Here is a 22,847-nt window from a genome sequence, read left to right as displayed (position 1 = left end):
AGTGAACGGGAGTTAAACTAGTTTAAATGTCTTTGTCATATAACCTGTACTGGTTACATCACTTTTGACTTTGAGTTACAAATGTACTTCTCCAAAAAGAAATCCTCAGTGATATCTCAGATCTATCTCATTGTAATCCTGTTAGAAAGAAACATTTCCTGGGTGATGGACATTCTAGAGATCCTGCAGAAAGAATCGTATGTAGCATAACTTCTGGACTCAAGAGTACTCCTTGTGTTTTGCATTCAGTACCAACAGAGAATATATGTTAGTTTAACAACAATGGACCATTCAATTCATACTGCAAAATTATTGTAAAAGGGGCCTAAGTTCTTTACCCGGGAGACCAGTATATCAAAAATAGATGCTTTTCTTATCAAAGTGAGAACTCTGACTCTCAGAGAATGAATATCAAATTAGATGACTTCTCAACCTGTTCTTATATGGTCCTCTTGTTAGGATGAAGTGATAGGATGTTCTCTGATGTCTTGACAGCAACACAAAAGCTGTTTTAAGAAGAAAAATAGTGTTTTAATCAGTACATAGTAATATATAGCAGGCTTTCCTAATAACTACTTTTCTTTCCTGAATGTATATAGAATCACATTTTACTGGGGTATATATTTCTAATGGAGGTCAGTATTTGCTAGCACTACGAAAACATGATGATATGCTAGCTCATATTATGCATTGACAGAAGAAGTAGTCAACACAGGGTAGACTATAGCCTAGAGGTTTTAATTGGCTGCATTTTTAGTATTGCCAAAAAATGCACTGTAAATATATTACTTTTATTGTGCTCAAAGAACATACTTCAAGCTGTGAAAAGAGTGATCCCTCTTTTCATTGGAACACTTAGCAGAGCTTTTTTGTGCTATGTCTTTCCCTGCTGCCAGCAGAACAAAAGGGATGTAGCTGGAGGAGAAGATACATGTCCACACAATGTGATGAACCTCAGGAGTGTCACCTTTGCTGTGCAGCCACAAACATATAGGGCATGAATAAAATCTTGGAAATATCTTACTTGTGAGCACCCTACACACTCGGAAATGAGAAGACATTTTAAAAATAACCCTTAAAATTACTTCTAGTCTCATGACAGATGAGTTAATTACACAACTTCCATGACTTTCACTGATGCTCTTAGAAGACTGAATGTGACCAGGTGTGGGTTATAGTCACGTTACAGAAAAGGTAGTTTTCTGGAATGTAAGGAACACTGTTTCAGCTCATCAGTCCATAGGTATATGGCACAGCACAACTCCAAAGCAGATAAGTTGACAAAACAGGCTTCCACATAGCTTCTAGTGCTGGTTCAGATTGATAGCTGGGGTAGGAGTCAGCACAAAGGCTAGGCACTGATGAAGATACTGATCAAAACACATGTCATTATGTGGCCTCATTCAGGTCTCTTAAAAAGGATATTGGCTCCACTCCCTTAACTTCCTGTGTTGGTGAAAGATGCCGCTGTTGTAGCCCGTAACATGTTGCTTCTGAACTAGTGAAATATGCCAGTGTACATACACAAGTTATGGCCTGTGCAAGGCTAAGTTCAGGGCTTATGCTGACAGGGGGGTGAGAGGTGGGAAGTATGTAGTGTGAATGAAAAGGCAGGAGCAGCTTGAGATGAACAACATGAAAGAAAAAGGATGAGATATGAATAATTTGTAGAGGGCTGGAGGTTCCAGCCATCAGTAAGGAGGCAAAGGTGTGACATGTTAACAAGCATCTTGCTGTAATGCTTGTAACGATACCACTCCTCTAAGTTAGCTGCTGTGCAATGTGGCTGTCATTTCAGGTTTCTGTGAAGGAGAATAGTGTGAGTGGTTCTGGGAAAAAGCCTCATTTAATTTTATAACAAGCACTTCTTACAAAAATGAAAGTGGCTAGCATCATATGTTGTTTATTTAATGACAAATTAGATCTCAGAATGTAAAATCTCAAAAATTAGTTTTTGTTTTATTTTGTTTTTCTTTTTTTCATGGATTTCCATTAGGAATAGTGAATAAACTGTACACCTCCATGAACTACTAAAAGTAGTATGGAAGAGTGAGGGAGATGAGAACTTTGCTAATTCCAAGTAATTCAAATGAAATAGTTTAAAACTGGGATGCTATTTGCAAACTCTGTAGATATCCTGCCTCAGTGTTATGATATCAGATTTTAGTAAAATAATTTTATGTACCAAAGTCCTACTACGTCTCATCACTTGTATCTTTTGTTTTCAATTTTGTCATCTAAATTCTGTGTATTGGGGCATTTAGTTATTTTCTGTGAATAAACACTGAGCAGCTATACATATGTATCCTCAAAACCCAGAAGCACCTTCTCATTTTAGAAGGGGCTCCAAAAGCAAGCAGTGCCTGATGCTCTACCACTGTATATTAACATAGTATCACTGAAAATAACGAAGCTGAGCAGGGCTACAACAGCGGATGGTAGAAGAAGAAACGCCAGTGTGGGACAGACTTCAACTTGATGACAGGATGGCATAACATCTGAAAGGTGAGCCAGAAGATAGCTACTGTAAAACAAAATGTATGCAATGCATTATGTTCCACCCCACAAATCCTCCCTCCTGCTTTCCTTCTGTAGTTGAAAAAGGAGCACTGTCCACAGCCCCATTACCCATTACAACCGGGAAAACTGAACTTTTTAACAATTTAGCCTCTTTTGTTTTCTGTGTTTTGGTTTCTGTTCATTCAGATAAATAAATAAAAGCTCTCATTAGTGTTGTGTAATCAGCCTACAATCAGAAACGGAAAGGGAAGATACTGACTGCCACTTGAACTACATAGTGCTTTGTTCTCTTACAAGACAGTATGGTAGTCCCTGTTCTGACAATAAATAAAGGATCTTTATCTAAAAGCTGTGCAATAACTAGCTGTGTGCCTATTTCTGTGCTTTGGCTACCTGAATAGTGAAAAACCTATTGATAACAAACCGGATCACAGAGGTTTAAAAGATTGAAAGATAGGCCAAGTGGTTGCTAAGCTTTTAGATTTACAGCTGTCTAAGACCTGACTGAAATCATAATGACAAGGGATTTTTACTCAGCATGCCTGCTATGTTTTTTTGAGAAATCAGGTATCTTAGACAATGTCTGTGCCTATGTGCTGGACCACCTAGTAGTATACTCCCGGGGCTGGTTTCTATTCAGGGCACTTTTATGTAAGCTCTGGATCTACATATCCAGGTTTATGTCATGGCTACCTCCAGCACCCAAATCCTGGAACTGGGTACAGGGTCACAGATCTGATAATGCAGTCATATCCTGAAAAGACTTGCCAACAGTGGAGTTATTTTGTTTTACAGAGCACAATAACAAAGGGTGATGCCTGCACTGCTTTCAAATGGTGAAACCATAAAGTGCCAGCAGTTTCATCTCAGTTTCATGTAAAGATTCAGAATTTAAGCTCAGAATTAAAACCAATATCCTCCAATTTGAAACTCATGCAATTGAAATTGAAATAAAAGTTTCAATTGGACATCATTGAAGCTGATTGTCACTCCAAATGTTAGAAAGTAAAGGCAAGGTGGTTCGACAAGTAGTAGCACTTCGTTGTTTTTACCAATTGGTTGATTTCCTTCATTCTTTTAAAGTGCATGACAGTCCTTGGCTGTCTTTTCTGCTGCGTGAACACACTATACTGTTTGTGTTTCTGTACAGGCCAGATGAACAGAAGATCTAGTTGTGTAAGATCAGCAATGAGATTAGAACTTATTTAGAAAACATCATATAAAGACCAGCCAAGTAAATCAAACAGGCAAAAATCATGTGAACAAAAATGTCCTGGACTGGATTTGCAATGATCTTTCAAGTCAGATAAAAGAAGGGAGTAACTGGCCTAACCTTCAGGTGGAACTGCAAAGCGTATACCTGCATAAAACAGCATGCCTTTTGCATATGTGGAAAAAATATACTCCTTAGCAAGGGCTGAGATGTTCTCCAAGAGGCACCCTTTCTATACTCTCTTGAATCTGTAGCCATGACATCTGTAATGCTTCACTGTTTTCCTGTCACAGGCTTTCTTTATGACAGAGTCAGCTGATAAAGAGCATTCTGAACTGCATCGTCAGAGATAAAGGTCCTAAGTGAAATTTCCTTTTTCTTAGCAAGTTTTCTGTGGCAGGTGTTGCAGAAATTACAATACAGCACAATTACAGGTGTTCTGCTGTTCTGCCCAAATTTGATACTGGCTTTTTAGAAGTCAGTCCCCAGAGACTCAATGAATAAGTGATTTTTAAAGTCAGTAGAGTTTCACTCTGGCTCTTAAAGTTGATGTATGCCTGTTTTAATGTGCATGAGCCAGTTTATAGCTCTCTTGCCTCCAGCTTTCTGCAGCTAAAGTTGGGCCACCAGCAAGAGGGGTGGGTGTGAAAAAAACACTCTTGAGAGCCCTACAGTTATAAACTCTATCCCATTTGATAAACAGAGCAGAGATTACAGGTGTGAGGGACACGGATCTTAGCCCATTTTTCCTCAAGCACATACCCTAACACAGATGAGTTAGGGCTGGACATTTTGGAGCTCCACAGCTACCACATTTCCACTGGCATCTCTCCTCCAAATTAATAGCTTGGAGAAGGGAAAAAAAGAAGAAAAAGAAGAGTACAGGAGAAATACGACTTTTTCAGAATGAAATTACCTCATCAGGACATGAGTTAGGAAGAAGTAAGATTTCAAGTAGCATGAACATATGAGTTTGTTTAAGCACATAATATAACTTGATGAAGACAAAATAATTTTTCCACTGAATATAAAGGAAGGGCCAGTTTAAGATTATAAGAAGATAAAAAGGGTTGCACATGGTCAGAGCAAAGGACCATACAGTTCAGCGTGGTGTTTCCAGTAGTTGCCATATGTGAACACTTAGGGAAGAGTAAAGAACTGGGTAAAAATAGTATTCTTTCTCTGATGGCTTTCTCAGCCTCAGGACTGAGCTAGATGTATTTAGCAAATCTAAATAGATTTGTTTTCCATTAGTTTTTTTCAATCTTCCCTTGAGCCTGTGTAAAATTTAGAATCTATTATGTCCTCTGGCAAGGAGTTCAACAAGGCTGTTATTCCTTATTTTAAGTGCCATCTTTTACCATTTGTTTTCACCCTAGCTTCTGTCATCTCTTTTCCAAGCTGAAAAAGTCCTTGTTTACTTAGCCATCCTTTGCTTGAAAGCATTCCACTCCTGTAATCATCTTTGCTTCCCTTATCTGATTTTTTTGTTATCTTTCCTAGGGAGACAACAGCTGCACAAAATGTTGAAGATGTGGGCAAACACAAAATTAGATGGTAACTTTCTGACTCCAAGTTAGTTTGCCTTTGGTGGTGAAGTGGAAGTTGCCTAATCACATTTTACAGATATTTGCCTTTCCCTGCAAATGTAACTAGTTCCGTTTTGTACCTTGATTCTCAGAGAGTTTTTGAAGTTTGCATCTTAAGCACAGAGGTGTTATAAATAAATTACAATCATATTAACTGAGTGTTTACAAGTCATAGCAAAACCCTTCAGACACTGCTCTACAAAGCAAGGCCTCTGTTTACAAAGAGTGGCCAAATAGACACTCCAGTGAAATTTAAGCAACATCAAGTTTATTTTTTTCTTAGGATTGAAACTTGCTACTACTTTTCAACTTTGTCACAGAGAAGAATGGGTGAATTTTCAGGACAAAAGAGTGAATGAATAGCTAATAAGCTGATAAAAATACTAACGGAGCAAGCTGTCTTTATTCTGAAAATTAATGCAACTAGGGCTTCAAAGTCAGTTGTATACTTCTGAAACCTCTACCCAGCTTGTTTATCTGCACAAGATGTTGCTTGTTACATCTGAAAGTAGAATCAGTCCTGGATTTTGGATGACATTGCACAAAAAAAGAAAAGGGATGAGAATATTTAATTAACTCTTTAAGGTCTGTTATCTTGCTTCAGGAATATAAGAAACACAGCAGAGGTTTGCGCTCCCTGTATCTCTTTTTCTCTCTTTATATAAAAGTTTCTCACAAGTATATAGGTAAAATATACCCAATGTTAACATACTTTGTCTATGCAAATATGTCTTTCTCTGAATATTCTTTGTGAAGGAACATCTTCTGCTTAGAAAACAGTGCTGGAGCTCTCAGTGCTGTTTCCTGCATGACCATCCAGTATAATCTTCCTATATTAAGAAGTAAAGAAATGTCTAGTTTATGAATACAGAACTGTATACCTGTCCATAGAAAGAAGATTATACAATGGAGAGAATATGCTCTCTAAAAGTTGCTTTGTGACTAGGTAGACTTTGGTGGAGAACTGGCAAGATTCACTTTTTAAAGTTATCTAAGTAAAACTTTTATCAGTGTTACTAAGTTGTTTGGTTTAGATGTTTAAGTCCTATTCCCAAAGAAAATGGCTCAATGAATGTACTTTGTTCTGTTAAATAATTAAATTAGATGTCTAATCCACTTTCTTGGGCTTTGTCCAGCCTAGTCACATGTACTCTTGGTATATACAAGAGAGACTTTTGATTAGGAGAGGGTTCCAGAAATCTCTGACCTGTATGATACAATGAAAGGCAGATCCTTGAGTAACCAATTTACTCACATTGGCTTGAAGTTCTGTTATGTATCTGACAAGGCAACACAATATGAGCCCCTCAGTTTTTCCTTCACATCAAACTCCTCTATCCCACAAATATCAAACATTCTAGAGCACAAGCAGGATATGCAGCTGCCCAATTTACAAATCCACAACAGTCTATTTATATTTGGCAAACTTCAACCTTAAATGAAGGTACTGAACTAAAAAAAGCCATAGCATTCATCTGTGAGATGGCTATCAAAATGATATGGTGGCTAGGGCCATGCTTTGACTGGTAGTCATATAAGCATTCTCACCCTGAGTTTTTAACATGGCAAACTCACATCACATTTACTGTTGCTGCATCTATGGCTTTGACCACAGTGACAGATTACATCTGCTGCTAACTGCATGTGTGAAAATATAGCTGAGTTCCTGCTCAAAAAGAAGTGAGAGATTTTGTTTCAAGTCTCCACAGAGCATCTTTCAGATTGCAGACTGTGGTAAAGGGGATGCTATCTTCAATGTAAGGAACAAAGCAGCAAAGAACTTGCTGTTTCTAGAAGACAGAGGTTCTTGGCTGCTACCAAGAGGATCTGGGAGGTCTTCAGTCAGGGCAGAGGGGAAATACTGAAAAAGCCAGAAGAAGGTGTGGGACTGGAAGAAACAAAAGAGGCAGGAAAGGGTACTGTGTAGGTAGGATTCTCCTGGTAAGCTCTGTAAGTGACTGCTTTATGTCTGGCACTGACCAGCTTTTCTCCCCCATCAGGCTGAGAACTAAAGATGACAGATTTCTACTGTGCGACTGCAATGAATGGAGGATGTATCCATATATCAGAAAGGGGTATATATGACTCCCAGTTTAGACCTTCCAGCATGAAAGTTTGGGCTAAGATTGACTACCTTAAGTATCTTTTCCACAATATGTTAGAAAGCATATTTCCAGAGTACAAAACAGCAATAAGCTGGCCATTTCCCAGTGTATGAGTTTTCTCTCTAAAAGAGAGTGGGAATGCATAGGTCTGCTTTGGATATTGAAGGAAGAGCTGTTGCCTCCGGAGGTGATTGAAGCAGTGTAATTGGTTTGGGAGAAATTGACTTGGAATAAATGGATGGACAGAGTGAGAAATCTCATAGATGAAGGTTTTAGAGAAGGAATGGGAGCGCTTAGAGGTGAAGGTAAAGTGAGGCTGCCAGTGAAGGCAAAGGCAGCATCACGTCTGACCTTTCCTTCAATGGTACTGTGATGTCCTCTCAGTGATGTATTCTTTCTATTTGGTAGAGCTGCCCCCACTCTATGGTGCCGTCTTGTCTTGCTCCAGCCTTCCCTATTGTTCTCTGTAGTAATTTGCTATCCCAGTGTGGAAACCAAAGAACCATGGGATCCAGTGCTATCCACACTGAAGTAAGTGTAAAGAGCGTAGTGGGTGCTTCTGGATGTATCACCTATGTAGAGGAATGAAGGTGGGTTAATTAGCATTGATAATATGATAATATGATAATACAGCTGTGGGCTGGCTTCAGGGGTGCTGGGTTGGCTGATGTAGACAAAGTGCAGCTGTGGCTGGTTCTGTTAAGAGGTTGGGCAGCCAATGAAGAGGGAACAGCCTAGGAAGAGAGGAGGAAGAAGCAGAGAGTGTGTGCCCTGGATGAGGAGAGACTAGGAGAGGGCAGCAGATGGACTGTCATGAAGGTTATGTTGGTATGTGATGGTAAAAGACCTTGTTGAAGCTGGCTAGTTTTGAGAGTGCTGTGACACATATAGATGGTGTTCTCTGTAATTTCCAGCATCCTATTTATAAAGGTGCTGGGTTTTCCCTTATGTTAGGCTTGTTGTACTTTAAACTTTAATTGCAAGCTCTTTAAAAGTGGAGGCTACAGTAGATGCCTAATTTTCATTGCTAGTTCTAGATAGTACTATAACAACTTGAGGTTATCTACTAATGTCCAGTTATAGTGATTTGTTTAGTGACCTGAAATGCAACATTAGGAAAAAGTATAAACATTTTTACTTTATGCTAATATTTATGAAATATTAACAATAATCTTACAGTTGAGAATTGCTTTCTTCAGTCTTCTGTATTGCCTTATGCTTCATTTTATGACTGTCCTTATTTTGTTCATTTCAGAAAATTAAAATTCCTAAGAAGTTTCATGTGTTATTTTTAGGTCTGAAACAGTTGTCATCCTAAACTGGGTAGAAAAAAAAAAAAAAAAGGAAAGAAAGAAATGTAATGTCTTGCTTGGAGCCAATTTCCTACCTTTTTTTTTTTTTCTTTTTTAACTTATGCATATTCAAAGCAAGCTAGAAGTTAACATTTCCTTGTGGTAAAGTAGCTACTGCTTTTTAACATTGATTTGCCATAGTATTCAAGCATACCCCCTTTTCTGGTGATTTCACTGTGCTGAATTAAGCAAGAGTGTGTGTCCCTCCTTTATGGACTAACTGGTGGGTGGAAACAAGCTTTAAAAAAAATTAACAGCAGAAATATGTGCTCTTGCAAAATGTATTCAAGGATACTTGCATATGCAAGTGCATGATAACTTCCTGACTTACTAATATTGCAAAGATAGTGTTACATTTTGGAGATGCTGTTAAAAATCCTTCTGGAAAATATGATCCTAAGTGTTTAAAGAAAAAAAAATATTTAGGTAACATTCATTTCTGAACTGAATCACTTTAAGGAAAGTGCGTTACAGCACACAGTATGTACAGAGAAACACCACACTAGTTTGATTTGAATAACTAAATCAGTGTTTCTCAACTGGCAATGCTTTTTTATTTAAATGAACCTCTTCTTCCACTTACAACACAAAAGAGATGGAATGGTCACTACCCCGTGATGTATTTGTGTGAAAGGCATTCATTTTCAGTGTTGTGAGGATCATTCCTCCTTGACTGGGCCCAAAGACTTAGAGTTAAAAGATTTTAATCTGTTCCTCCTAGGAACATGAATTCAGCTACTGACAGAGTTCAGATCTGTCTGATTTTATATGCAACATCAGGGTGATTTGGGTAGGAAAAGAAAAACAGTGCTGGGAAAGCTTTTTTGTACATTTTTAATGGGGAAAATAAGTGTTTGCTTATCTGCTTTGTTTAATTGAGTTGGGATTATAATTGTTCAAGTTTTCATTCCTGACTGCTTTTGTAATGGGAACAGTGGTTGCAGTGTGTTTAATCTTCCTGGGCTTTGCTAGATGCTTTAGTCTACCTTTTATGAAGGATTTACATTTTATATTTGCCCATCCTATTATTTTTAGAAGAAACAAAAAGGTCCCAAAATAAGCCCATCAAGCAAGGTTATGAACAGTTAAAAGGAAAAGATTTTTGTTACATTAAGGATTTGTAAACTGAGTATAGCAAGGTTGGCAAGGGAAGTCAGGAAAGTATACTCTGAAAGGGTAGCTACTATGGTTTAATAGTAGATGGCATGCAGAAAAGAACCAGTCTAAAAGTTTGAGATGCTTTTATTCCCCAGCAGAAACCACAGAAAAAGGAAAAATAAAATGAAAGAGAGCAAAAGTATAAAAAGATCTTTAAAGGTAACAAAACGTATGGCAGGGAAAATGGAAATAGTTTAATTTAAACCACTGTTTAATAGACCTAAAGGATTTAACTCGGCTTGTCATCTTCTAATACAAGTGGTTTCTCGCTCAGGCTTTCTATTATGGATAATAAATGTGTCAGACAAATAAGTGCATCTGGTATTTAGATATAAAGGTAAATTTTAGAAACATAGCTAAATAATTTATTTATTTACCCTTATTAATTGTATCTCCTTTCCTGTCTATCTGTACAAAAATGTACATACACTATTAAAGATAAAGGGAGAGTACAGAGTTAAAAGAAAATCCCCTCTGGTCATAAACTAACCTGTAGCACTGGGAAAATAGGAGGAAATGTTACCTGAGGAAAAATTATTCCATAAATAGCTAATACATAGTGTTGCATCTTCTACCAAAACAGTTTGGCTGTTACTGGAAACAGACACTGCACTAGGTGGGCAGAACACTTAGGGGTTCCATGGTGTCTGTTGCAGTGTTTATTTTATGTTTTTAAAGACATTTGGTATTTCTCTTTCCAGGGTTTGATATTTCCCACATTTATGGATTTTTCAAAGATTCTAGGAAAAAAATATTGTATTGAGCCAGACATTTACTTCAAAAATATCTTACTATGCTTCTTGGGAACAGAAGGGAGGAAAAGAGTAGTCTTTGATACATTTTGACCTGGAGATTGGGAAATTCACCTGAAAAAAACCTAGTGTAACCTAGAAGGAAAAGACAAGTTTGACACTTGTGAAAAGTTAAAATATTACTAAATATAACTAAAATGTAGGTAATGAGACTATGTTAAAGGTTCTTGTAATGAATCGGTAAGTAGGAGATAAGTAGTGTATTTGGGGAGTAGAACCAGATTTTGATGACACTAATTTTAAAAAAATAAATTGGTCAAAATACAGACTTTGTGGTAAATTCAATACTGAATTGACCACATTTCACACATTCATATTGAATTTGTCTAGTTGTTTCAGTCGATTTCTCCACTTTATTTGTTCTCTCATCTCAAAAACACTCATGAGAAAACAATTTTTGCTTTATGCAAACTATTTAAAAATAGTTCAATCTCATTTTATGAAGAGTGAAAAGAAAATAGAGTGACTTCTTTAGTAAAATAAATTTTTAGAAATGTACATCTCAGTAAGTTTCCGGGGGCAAATTAACTGCAGCGTTCATTGGAGTTACATCATAGTGAAGGAAGTTCTTATTACCTTAAACAAATTATTCTGTCCAGCTATGTATTAATGATATAGTGGTGCAAAGTAAATAAGCATATATAATGAATTAAATGTAATGGAAAGCCAATATATTATCATGACTTAAAATTTTTGTTATTCGAATTCATCAAGCAAGCAAGGTGGGAAATGACAAGTGCATTGTGGCTTTTAGTGAGCACGAGAATTAAAAGCTTTACAAGCTTCAAAATGTATTTGGAAGTTAACTAAGTTTAAGAAAAATCAGATTTTTATTTTCTTCACTTTTTAATTACCATTTGATAAAAAATTATTTTGACAAAGGAAGTATTAGATTTATGTTTTCTTATGCCTGAACACAGCATTGTTGCATGGAATAATTTGTAGCTAACTGAAGCATGAGCCATGCAAGTTGTATTTGGTAAGTTATTATTTCCTTTAAAAAAATATTTAAAATAAAACATGTATCACTGACTTTCACAGATCATTAACTAAGTTTTAGTTTATCCAAATTTCCCCTGAGGTGAAAGTCATTTTTAAACCTTACATTAGTAGATCAAATTCACCTTAATATTCAGATCATCCATTTTACAGGTTTCCCTTGGAGCTGTTTGTCAGGAGCTTTAAAGTCCCTCAAAAAGCTTTGTGTGTCATGATGAACTTCATATATCAATTGCCATTTTTTTTTTCTTTGCCTTTTTTCCTTCAACAGTCTTTCTCTCCTACTTTTATATATACTTCCTTGTCCTTTGTGACATGATTCCTGAAGACTGTTTTTAAAATGTTGGTGATCACTGTGCATCATGAAGATGAGAACCTTTACCTATGTTTTTCAAGTATGAGATTATGAAACGTTGTGAGAAAATGCTACCCTGTCCTATTATTTGCTACCAGCAAATCTCATGATCACTTCCACAAACTATCTCCACAGATCCCAGAGCATCTAGGACCTTTGGAGCCAACAGTGTTACACAGATTTACACTAACTGTAAGGGTAAAATTATACTATTTTTAATCAATTAAAAAGCAGATCTGAAGAATGGATCTTGCCCATTTTCCCCCGCAAAATGAAATTGAGTAAATCTTACGCTATATGTTAAACCTAACTCATTTTGAACCTATATACACTATCAAAAAAATATTTATAAACTGTTTTCCTACCTTTCTACTTTTTGTAATGGATCAGGGTACAGAAACATCAAGGACATACAGGAGCTTGTTCTACTTGCTGGCTTGGGAACAATTCACATTAGTTACTGTATACTTCATCTCCTCTTACTGTTTGGTGTGGAAATTAACTCTCCTATACACACAGTGCTGTGGAAAACATAGTCTACTTTTTTAATAGCTTGTAGATCAAAAACCTCAACTCTGGTAAATGTGTTCCAGTAAAAGCTCTGTTTTGTTATGCTGGGCAGCAAATCCTTATTATAGGAGCCATCTTCATTATTCATTGGCATTTTCCTAACTTAAAGTTTCATCCAAGTAATGTTAATGTTTGATGATGGAAAATGAAGGCCAATAAGCTGTACAGTGTATGTGCTTTGTAAAATGAATTGGCCTTTTGGGAAAAGAAGAGCTGCAACTTCGGTGGTAACAATTATGTTTTAATGGCCCAAGACAGAAATAAAATGTTGAAATGGGAAATCAATGTGAAAGCTTAATAGGAAAATTGTGAAAATTTTAGAATCTGAGTGTATAAGAATAATTGTAATATATCATATTATCTATTTATGAATGACTAGTTACATAGGAGCTAAGAGTTATAAATAAGACGATAGTATGCCATTTTCCTAACATTGCATACTGGTTAAAAATCTTTTTACTAAAAATATGCATTATCTGAGTTCTACTTCTTTTTTTGCTCAGGTTCCATTTTCTTCATTGCTTAAGGTAATACTCAAACACAGAACAATTCATGAATCAAAGATCACTCCAGTTGCTGGTTTAGTGATAGACAGATAATGATAGGCGATATAGAGATGAAGAAATATTAGTTGGATCTGTAAGCTTCAGAGTGATTTATGATTTTATATTAGATGTGATACTTTTGTTGTCAGTTTGCAGAAGTTGTCAAAGCAAGAAAACAAAAATCGGCAGAGAGAGTGGGTTCTTAAAATAAACACCTTAAAGAACATCTGCAGATCCATACTGTGATAATACTTGAAAAATTATATTTAAAAATCACCAGTGGTCAGTGCTGGCTAGTGTCACTTTACTAATTTTTCAATTCGTTATGCTGCTGTTCATTTGAGTTGAAGAGAATCAATGATGGCTGGCAGCAGTTAGCAATAGTGTAGACAGAGATGTAATATGCTGCATAACCTTTATTAATAAAGGCTTCTATAAAATCCAAAATGGTATTAAAAATTCCCAGCCAACTCGCTGCCATAGGAATTAAATTCATCCTTTTTTGGGTTTATTTCATCTGATAAAATTTTTCATGGTCTATTATCTGCATGCATATTTCCCTCTGCAATGTGTGCATATGCCACATGCAGGATAGAAGCTCTGATCTTAAGCAGTTGTAAGCTTCCAGTTGTTGAGTAGCAAATCTTTGGATTGAAGGAATGTGTAGCAGATGCTTTCTGCACATCCGACTTTATATTAGTGCTGGAAAGACTTGAGTGTGTATCAGAATGGGCAAAAAATTATTTATTTTTGTGTCAGAGAGACCCCATCCCAACTTGGGGTGAAGCTTATGTACTCAGTTTTGCACAAGCACGTTTTCAGGGAAGGGAAGGTAAGTCCCTACAGAATTTTAGGGCTGTAAAAAAAAGAAAGAGATTTTAAGACTTTCTGGGCAGTGCGTGGGGAAAGATAAACATTTTCAAAGGCCCATGTCAGGGAGCTGTCAGAGGCCAACATTTGCTCATTTTCCAGTTAGACATGGATTAGGTGATGGAAAGTGCTGAGATGAGGAGCTGGTTTTAAAACTCGGATCTCAGAATTTCCCAGGCATTCCCTTGAAATCTTCAGCGTGAGATACTATCTCACTAATAGGTATCTATTAGGCTGCCTGAAAAGCAATGTTTTTAAAAGATTTGAGGCAGTTGCTTTTTTGGGCGGGTGTGGGGTTTTTTTTTGGTGTGTGGTGTTTTGTTTTTTTTTGTTTTTTTTGGTTTTTTTTGTTCAGTGTGTGACTGCAGTCCCTAATTAGCACTTTCAGGCAGAGTGATTCTGTTCACAGCATACAGGTGGCTAAATTCTGCTTAAATCCCTTTAGACACATAAACTGGGATGGGGTACAGCAAAACTTGGGGTGGACATTTATCTTTAATACTTGAAGCACCCCCTCTCCCTTAAAGGAAAGCTGTAACAGTAAGTCAAAGTCCCATATCCCTGTCTTTGATTGTTTTTCTATTTCTTGTGGAGTCCTGAGAAAAAAAGCAGTGACTGGTGTTTTCTACCAATAAGGAGGGTATGGGCAGTTAAAGGATTCTGTGTTAGTGATTTATATTTAATTTTGTGAGCTGACAATTCTGTTTATTTGAAAGAATAAAGAAACATGGTGTTAACTTTGCAGTAAACTAGGAACTGCTGCTGAAAATTGCCAGTGGAGCAGTGGTCAGCTCAGTAATTCAGAAAGCAGCTGTTCTCGGTTTTCCAACAGCCAGATTGGTGTTACTTTTGTGGGCAATTATCTGTCCAAATCAATTCTTATTTTGCATATAGTTCACCAAAAAAGAGACATAAATGGAGGCAGCAGAATACCTGCCCAGTAGGTGGAAAATAATAAAAAAACCCAGAACATCGATATATTCAGCATTGTGTTTAATAGGAAGCTGTTACTATTGATTTTTTTTTTATTTATTCACCATCCCTTAAAAAGGTTTGCATTTTTATAATGCTTTTTTGTCAGTATGTTTCAGCCAACTGCTTCTGTCTGTGTAATAGTCTCAGTGCTAACACTCATCAAAGTGCACCAGTTGTTTCACAGTGCACAACTTAATGAAATGTGACTTAGATAATTTTTAGCAATTTAAGCATCCAGCAAAGTGTCATCCAAGGGTGCTGGTGGCAGACATGCAGGTGGAAGACTGAACACACCTGACTGAGCTCTTCAAGAGGAGGGCTGGGGCCACCCTCCGTCATGGAGTGTGAAGTGCTGGCTCTTGCAGCCACGTGTATGCTAGGCCACTTAGGTCGAACCAAAACACCTGATTTTCAGATGTATGGGGGGGTTTAGGTTTTATCTCCTAAGTAAAGGCTAAATGATAGCAATCCATCACATTTCATGTGCCCAGCTCTGCCTCCATCTCTCATTCAGAATAGCGTCCATCATCATAGTCTCTCTGATTATCTCCTGTGGCTTTGGAAGGAAAGCTTGAAAGCTGATTGATTTTTTTTTTTTTATTATTATTTTGTTGTTGTTGTTGTTGTTGTTGGGTGGTGGTGTTGTGTTAAATCATAAGACAGAATCTTCAGTACCAATTTTTTTATTTCACTGGAAGTTATGTTGGTCTTGTAATAATTCTTTCTGCCAGCCTTCCCTCAGAACAGCTGCAGAGTACTTAGTTTAATATTTAAGGGAGGACAGGAGATGCATTGCTTCTTGTCTTACTTTATTTTGTCTTTGGTGATTTTATTTTGCTGTACACTTACCACAGTGGTTCAGGAGCCCTTAAGAAACAATACTACTCTTCATTCCTTAAACACTGAAGAAGTTATCGCTGTTGTGACCGGGTGGGTTTGCATTGTCATGTGAGTTGACTGTTAATGGACCGACTGTTCATTTCTATCGGCTTCACAAACAACCTGATCATTACTGAGCTTAACTAAAGTGCTTCTCTTTCACTCTGCAAGAAAAGTACTTCTGAAGCAAGCAGATGGGCACTTGAGTGCCTTCACTATCAATGTGTACTGCACTTTAGATCGCTGGCTGGCAGTGATCCTAGCCTCTTCCCTTCCTGAGATCCTATACTGCTACGATTCAGCTTCATGGCTGCCCAGATTTCACATGTTCATTAAATAATGCAAGACTAAGGGAGACACACATATTCGTGCAGACACAGAACCTTAAAAAAAAGAAGAAAGTTCTTACAGGAATTTATTTTTTAATGCTATTGAAGAAAGGAAGACTAAAAGTAAAACATTTTTTGTAGAAAAAAGTTAAAGGTAAATTGAATATTTTTGTTACTTTTTCGCTGCTTTCTAGGTCAGCATCTCATACAGAAGACTAATCCCTTATGACAGGTAAATACATTTTGCCGTCTTAATTGTTTGAGATAAAAATAAATCTAGTTTTATCTTCAAAACAAGTTTCTTGTAGCACTATGGCTGCTATCATGTTATCTTTTTACTATTCTCCTCTTCAAATTGTCCCTCATCCAATAGAATTTCAGTTTTCTCAATTAAAAAACAAACAAACAAACCACACAGAACTGTATGAATCCCTACACCCCCACACCCTGATTTAAAGAACGAAGTCAAAATTTCTTAGTGACTAAGTATCCTTTATTGGCAGCGCTGGATGCACGGGGGATCCTTCTGCCGTGCATGTCCAAAGTAACTACCTTATATTTATACCGTAAAACAATGACTATTCAATTAACGTCTATACATAGTCATTACCTAAACCCCGCTTACTCTCCCTTCGTATGTTAATTAGCTTATCAGTCTTTTGTGCTTGCGCAAATTCTTCCAAGAATTGTGGGCAGGGGTCCTCGGGACGTGGGCGGTGGTCTTTGGGAGGAAGGCCGTAGGTCTTCCTCAAGGTGTACTTTTCACCTTTTGCCAGAAAATGCTGAGCTGGATGTTTTCAATCAGCTCTTGCTATCTGTCTTTCCTCCTTGGGTGTTAAGATGCCGACAGATAACAGGATGTCCACAGCCTCGCAAGATGTTGGCAGACACACAATACACAGGGGAGGGATGTCAACAGCCTCACAAGGTGTCGGCGGATAACTGGATAGCATTACAATATGTTGACAAACACAACACACGTTGAGGATGTCATTATTCTATCCTACAGTGAATTCATACAATATCAACCCCCCCCCCCACACACACCCCCTTGCAGGAAAAATCTAAACAACACAACACTATCTATTATTTTACATAAAATATATGCAGGTCAGAAGACAATCATAATCTGTGGATTCAAGTCGAGAATTTTTACATTGTTGCTCTGGTGTTTATTATGCTTCCATTCATTAATGAGGAGTAGTTGTATTTCAGTATCAGCAACATATGTTTTAGACAAATAGTGTTTAAAATACTTTAACAGTAACACTGGTTTTGTTCATCAAGGAAGGTCAAAGGCTCAGAGTTTGCATTTTGGTGTATGTAAGCAAACAGTACAAACAAGAGAAAAAGAGATTATGTGCTCTATCTTCTGGTTTGGAACATTTCCCATTGAAAGCTGATTCATATCAAGCATAGGGAAGAACTTGTAGCTAAACACATTATGAAATAGGAAGAAGCAAGCTGAGAGTTTATGATAGGATAAGGTGCATGACTTAAGCTGGTAAATCTTGGCTTTTCACAGTAATGATTTAGGTAAAAAAGTAATTAAAAAAAATAGGACTGTTAAGAGAACTGTCTTTTATGCTCGACCTTTGCTGTTGAACAGGTCAAGGATGGTTTTGTAGGCCTTCTGTACATGAGGAAATCCCATTTTGACAGAAGCAAAATATTTTCAGAAATGTCAATTTGCTAACATTTAAGACAAGGAAAGGATATCCTGCTCAAGTGAAAATGGAACTATTGGAACATTTTGGAATGGAATGTTTTATTTTTCAGTAGAGAAATTCTTAGAATTAATGCTATGCAGTTGAAAACAAAATGATTTTATAACCTCATGTTTCTGTTAACTTCGGAGTGCTGTCTCCATAATTTTTTTTTTTAATGAATAACTTTTTTCTTCATTCTATTTAATGGATTTTCTATCAGAATGAAAAACCTGGTTTCAAGCCTGTTATTGAATGTTGTTATAGTTACAGTGATACAATGTCCCTCATGTGGGTTTACTTTCATGGGTTTTAAGTGCCTTTTATTGATTCAGTTAATGTTACATTCTAGCATGTGTAAACCCCACCCCACCCCCTGCCCCTGTTGAGACCTTAAAAGGTATCTCTGCTATTAGTTGTTTATTACTGTGTATGAAGAATGCCATATGAATCATTCTTGATGAGATTCTGTTTTGTAATGATCTAGTGAGACAGTGGTGAATCTACCACTCACAATTTATTACAGGATTTTTGTTATATTTACCAAATGTTGCCATTTTGTTTGGTTTGCTACAAGTAAGTAGGAAATACAAGAGCTGTAGGGAAATGCTCTGGGTCAAACACAGCTGTGACATCTTTGTGTAGCCCATCATCCTGGCCTGAAAAATAGAGCTTGATCTTATGAATTCTTTTTCAGAGAAACCCTAATGATTGCTCTTTAGAGCAACTTTATTAGGTTTCATCATCCGAGGCCCAATCCAAATCTCCTAGAATTCAACAGTATTTATGTGGGCTTCCATGGACTTTGGATCAGGAGGTGGAAAGGAGCTCCCAGTCTCATTACCAGTGAGAGCTAGTGGAGTTCATTTCAAAAGGCAAAGCAGATATTGATCTGCTGTGTGAAACTCTATTACATGGTCTTCTAAACACTTGGACTAAGCCCTGGAATTGTTGTACAAAGTTCTGGCTTAATATGCAAGTCACGTTGGCTGACCAAGTGTAAGCCTAACAATCCCCTGAAATTTTATATCCTACAAATTCTGGCTAACCTCCTTAACCTTGTTTCATGCCTAGCTACTCAAGAAATATTTTGGTGGTGTGTGTTTGTTTGGCAATGGATTCTGCTAGTTGTTAATGTGGACGGTTCAAATGTGTTAACCCAGACAAAGCACAATTTCAGGATCACTCTGAAGTGGCTCCAGTATAAACACGTTGTCCCCTTGACTCCTCCAGCAGTGTATGCGAGAATGTAATTTTGCCAGCCTGAAGTTAAGAAGTGGAAGCTATAGACTGAACCTGAGGTTCTTTTGGCATAGGAAGTGGGGAGAAATGGCCAAGCTTCCTAGAGTACAAGGGGAAATTGGAGGACACTGGCTTTGCTGCTCCTGGTGCCCTGGGAAGGATACCTGAGGATAAGGGTGCTGGCTCAGCAGCTAGCTGGGTGTGCTGGCTTGAAGGTGGGGGAAGAGTTGCCCTGGGACACAGCCTAATACCACCCCAGCCTCAGCAGGGGCAGCAGCAGACTTGTTTCCCCAGTGTTTGCTGCAAATACAGATGACGTTTGCACCATGGCTATTGCTGTTCTCTCATCTGTTGTCTGAAGCAGCCACCCATGGTTTTTGTGCCTAAAGCTCACTCTCCTTTTCTGGTATTAATTCCCCTTTTTGTTTTCTTTTGCTTTAAATGACATATTCAATGCTGATTTATGTCCTTGCAAAATTAGTTGCAAAGACACATGGCTTTTTAAAGGCTTTAAAAATACATTCAGGGGATTGATTGTGACAATTCAACCTCTCCTCCTATGCTAACTTTTTAGTTACACTGTTGGACATAGAAAAAAGAATTTAAAAAAATATCAGTCTGGTTCAGAGATCTTAAAGTCCATCAACAATTCCAGAGGCATTTAAGTCAAGAAAATCTGTGAAGGTCACTGTGAAGATTGGCAGGAAGCATTCTCAAAACGAACATTTTAAGAAGAATCGGTGTCAATTTAATCCACAATAATGAGGGCAGTAACATAAGCACAATTAAGTAGTGGTGTTAAGTGTGAAAGCTTCTTAGCACTTTGTTCCTTAATAATGTTTATTTTTTTTCAGTAGCAGTTTCCTTATTATACAGAATAACATCTGTAAAGTATGGAAAGTAAAAAGTACTGAACATTAAAATTCTAAGATAGACTCTTAATTTGTAAAAGACTGGCGTTTCCTTGTACTTTTCTTGTTAGAGTAATTCCTAAATAACTTTGAAATTCATATATCCTTGAAATCATTGGCTTTTATTTATGTACACATTAGTGTCCATGAAAAAAGTTCCAGCATAATAAAATATATCCTAGGACTTTCATTTCTCTCAGTGATATATGGTCAATTTCTAGAGCAGTCTTTTGTCTTTTCTGTAGAGAGAAGTCTGCAGTAACGATGCGGGATTTTCCTGCATTTAAAATAGTAAAAGAAAAGTACTGTGTAGCCAGTATATTTCAGTAATTCTGATTTTTTCAATCAGATGTTCAAAATTATCATTGTAAAATGGGTTTCAGGAAGGTGTAGGAAAATTATTTTTCCCCCACTCTTTGTATATGGAAGAAGTAGAACAGTACAACCTACCAAGATTGATTTTTTGCAGTCTGTGATGCAGTAATTCAGTAAAATGGAAATCTGATGTTTGTTGATTTAAGATTAGCAGTAGTCAGTCACAGGGAGAAAACAATGCATTATACACTTTTCTGATTTATGTTCATAATCCCTATAAAATGTCAGATTGAAGGTGACAAAGAGCAGATCTGCTGTGCAGGAATGTAACAAGAGAAACCTTTGCCGTGTGACCTACAAATAGTTGCAGAACATCATTTTTGCTGACAGCTGAGCAGTGATGTTGTTTTCATGCTGGTAAATCTGAACACACCAAATGAATTTTGGTGACATTTACTGCTCAGATCCCAGCTTTTCTTCTTCCAGTCACATGCATAATACTCTTTTACCTATTCCCTGTTCCATGGCAACATACAGTGTAGATGCAATGAAGTGTGCTATTTGGGCAACTTCTTTCAGACTGACTCCCACAAGAATAGCTGCCATACAGCTTGTGGTTCATTGCTTAGCTACAATATAAAATACACAATGTACATGGCCAGAAGAAGAAAGAAATTGGATAAATCACACAGCTAGCTTATAACTTTTTCACACACACACCCCCTTTTTTTTCCAGTTGTTAAAGGCAAACAGCTTAATGACAACTAAGCCATCTCTGAAACATGAATTTACACGGACATCAACTAAGTACTGTCACTAAACTGTTGCAGGTTATACAGGTCTTATGATCTGCTGGATATTAAAATGTTTTGAAGGCAGGATAGAGCACTTCTCAGCAAGTCTGTTCTTTACTTAGTCCTACCTTTCTGTTTGCCTAATGTGGAAAATTTTCCTTTCTTATATTTCTTCTTTCCAAAAAAAGACTGGTGTGCTTTTGGATTCTTCTAGCTTGTTTACTTAGTCCTTTTTACACTTAGTATGTTTTGGATAGGCAACATATTTTCAACAACATTATATATTTGAATGTGCACATTTAACCCCCAATATCTAGTAGATGTTGAAAACATGAGATTACTCTTGAAAGGGAACAGATGAATAAATTATCTGCAACCATGACAAATAACATTGCCACAAAACCTCATTCAGCCAATTACTTTCCAAGTCTCTGTGTTCTACTGAATATCTACAGTTTGGGTTCTTCTTCCCAGCATGCATGGGGAAATCTCTCCCAAAACCTGAGTATTAGTTCTGTGTCAGTTTAGCAAACCAGCATAAATTGAAATGCTGTCTTTGCAGTGTCCTTAAGGTGCTTTTCAGCAGTAGGCCTGAAAATTTAGGAGAACTTGTGAACGAAATGGCTTTTCAGAAATAGGAGAAAAACATATTGGAGATTATTGTATAAACTCAAAGAGAAAAATCTGCTTTTATTTTTTTCATTTTTAACTGTTCAGTCTGATGGTTAGAAGTAAAAAAGAGAAATCCTATGTTCTAAAAACACCTGTGAGAAATACAGCAAAAAGGGAGAGTGGAAATAACTGCTGATAAAGCCAAATGCAGTAAGTCAGATCTGTGGCATATTTATCAGTACTGGAATCTTCCACCAGTATCCCAGGAAATTACTTGTACTGTGCAGTCTCCTAGGCTTCGTCTCATTCAGCATGGATGGATTTCTTAAGGCATGAATGATTAGACTTTTCTGCCTTTTTCCACAGGTTGCTATGCACTTGACAAAGGTCAGCTCTTGTGTGGTAAGTGCAGTTTCTTTATAAATATCCTTGGCAAATTTCATGATGTTTCTTGTGAGTGGATAAGTCAGTGAGATTCCACCCACCCACCCACCCACCCCAACAAATAGAGGACAGGATCATACAGTGTGACACAGTTGTTTGGACACATTTTTCATGCACACAGAGCTGGCAAGAAACAGAGCGAGCATAACTGTTTGAGCATTATTATTTGAGCATATTTGAGCAATATTGAGTATTGAATGCTAATAAATGGACATACTCTATTGAGTAGTATGGTGTACCAGTTTGAGGTGTTGCAGTGCTTTAATGTGCTATGTGACTGTCATCTCATGTCAAAGTGGAGCAGAAAAGGTGGATGACCATGCTTCTGAGAATGACCAACTTTCTGAGGTTTTTCTGCAGTACTAACAAGCCTACTAATAGATACATTTGCTCTAGTGTTAAGGAGAGTGATTAATCTTTGTGCTGAATTGCTATGGCATGCCTCTGCCTTTAATTTGCACACACTTTGAGAGTCAGTCCTAAAGAATAGTGTTAGTGATCATTCAGGGATACATTTGGCATAAATGTTGTACCAAGGGTTAAGGACTTCTG

Source organism: Falco peregrinus, chromosome 3 (assembly GCF_023634155.1).
Source record: "Falco peregrinus isolate bFalPer1 chromosome 3, bFalPer1.pri, whole genome shotgun sequence".
Classification (NCBI taxonomy): Eukaryota; Metazoa; Chordata; class Aves; order Falconiformes; family Falconidae; genus Falco; species Falco peregrinus.
This window is presented reverse-complemented; position numbering follows the sequence as displayed.